Consider the following 2072-nt stretch of genomic DNA (forward strand, 5'->3'; position numbering starts at 1 on the left):
TATTTGTAGGCAGCTACAGTTGTGGCAAAAAAAGTCACCTAGTTTGGCTCCTTGAAATAAGGATTTGGCAAGGTGCTGATATGTATTACTCCAAGTACAAGGGTCACCTTCTTTATAGATGTATATACAACTTTTATTCAAACACAGTGGTTTAATGTAGCAGCTTATTGTATGAGAGGTTCAACCAACAGTAAAATCTCTTGGGGATTTTAAAAGCAAAGTAAGTTCATAAATTATTGTAAAATGCAGTAATTTACACAATTTGAGATTAACACAATAGAAACAAGACAGCTAATGGTTTGACTCAAGTTCATGGACACTTCTGCAAGCAAGAACATGTACAGGAAAGCAAATTTTCTGCAAAGTTCTCAATAGCAAAGGGACAAGATTTCTCAGTGAGGACATGGAGTGAGACCTACAAGTTGCAGTCAGGGGTGTGGGGTGGGTTAAAAAAAAGTTAGATTAAGTATAGGTATTCCATAAGAACAAACAAAGTGACTACACAGTAACTAATATTCAGACTCCTGACCTAAAAGACATTAGATCTGAGCTCCAATGACATTTAATCATAACTGCATCCTGTAGTTTGGAGCCTCAAATAAAGTCAAACTTTAAATCAATTCATTGTGAACAGCAAGGAGACAAGAGAAGGCACCAAATAGGGTGACAGAAGGGAAGAAAAGCTGACAAGATTTTCCACCTCTATTCTCACCCAAATAGCTTACTTTTGCCAATCCTAAACAGAACACCACATCTGAATAGTACTTTGCAAGCCCAAAATAGCAGTGAGGCAGTCGACGTAGTTTACAAAAATGCTAGTACTATTGCTTTGGAAAACATATAGCTACAAAAGCTAATATCAGTGCAATTCAAATAAACTGTTCCAGAAATTTATTTTAAAAAACCAATATCACTCAATCCACAATTAGCCGCGCGGAATATTTTAAAAATGGAATTTCAAGTGCAACATGTCTGTTTTAAACTGAACAGCTGTAAAAATGGTTCACATCATCAACATTATATGTAATGTAGGCTTGGATATTTTGTCTCCCAATGGCTCAGCTGGCAAAGTGCATCCAGTTTGGAATGGAGTTACAGACAGCAAAACTTCCAGTGTGTAATGCCTAATCTATGCTTCATTAAGTGATCTCACCTAGTGGACACCAATCACTAATATTTCTTTTGTTCAGCGGAATTTTAAGAAAAATGAATAGTTTCAAAGCAATAGACAGTCACCAACTCTGTGGCGGCACAGTGGTTAGCACTGCTGCCTCACAGCGCCAGAGACCCGGGTTCAATTCCCGCCTCAGGCGACTGGCTGTGTGGAGTTTGCACGCTCTCCCCGTGTCTGCGTGGGTTTCCTCCGGTTTCCTCCCACAGTCCAAAGATGTGCAGGTCAGGTGAATTGGCCATACTAAATTGCCTGTAATGTTAGGTAAGGGGTAAATGTAAATGTAGGGGTTGGGGTATGGGTGGGTTGCACTTCGGCGAGTCGGTGTGGACTTGTTGGGCAGAAGGGCCTGTTTCCACACTGTAATATAATCTAATCTAATGTAATCTAATCTAATCTAAATGTATGGATTTGAAAATCAGGAGTAAAAATGACCAAGCCACTGTTCCTACTAATATTTAATGAGGTTGTTCACACTCAAAAGTAGTCTCTATGATGAAAATGTATTCAATGAGTCAGAGTTCAGGAGTGCAGAAATTATGTGAAGAGATGAGAAATCTAAAACAATCACGTGAGCCTTTCTTGGAATGTCACACTTTTTCATTTCTCCTTTGTTTATTGGCCATCGCAAGAATTTCAAAAATACTCAATTGTGTCACATCACCTCATCTCTTCTGCTTCCCAATCATTGAGAGATGCTTTTAAAATATTGTAAAACAGCAAATCAACCACTTAAATAGACGTGAATAGTTAATCTCCACAGAACTAATCGAAACTGACAACTAAATATAAAAAGTGAGCACAGACATTAGTTACACTTTTTGAAATAAATCACATCAGTCATACAACAAATAGTATGTTGATAGTATAGGTTGAGAGATGTGGGATGAGAGACTTGGGG

Source organism: Chiloscyllium plagiosum, chromosome 15 (assembly GCF_004010195.1).
Source record: "Chiloscyllium plagiosum isolate BGI_BamShark_2017 chromosome 15, ASM401019v2, whole genome shotgun sequence".
Classification (NCBI taxonomy): domain Eukaryota; kingdom Metazoa; phylum Chordata; class Chondrichthyes; order Orectolobiformes; family Hemiscylliidae; genus Chiloscyllium; species Chiloscyllium plagiosum.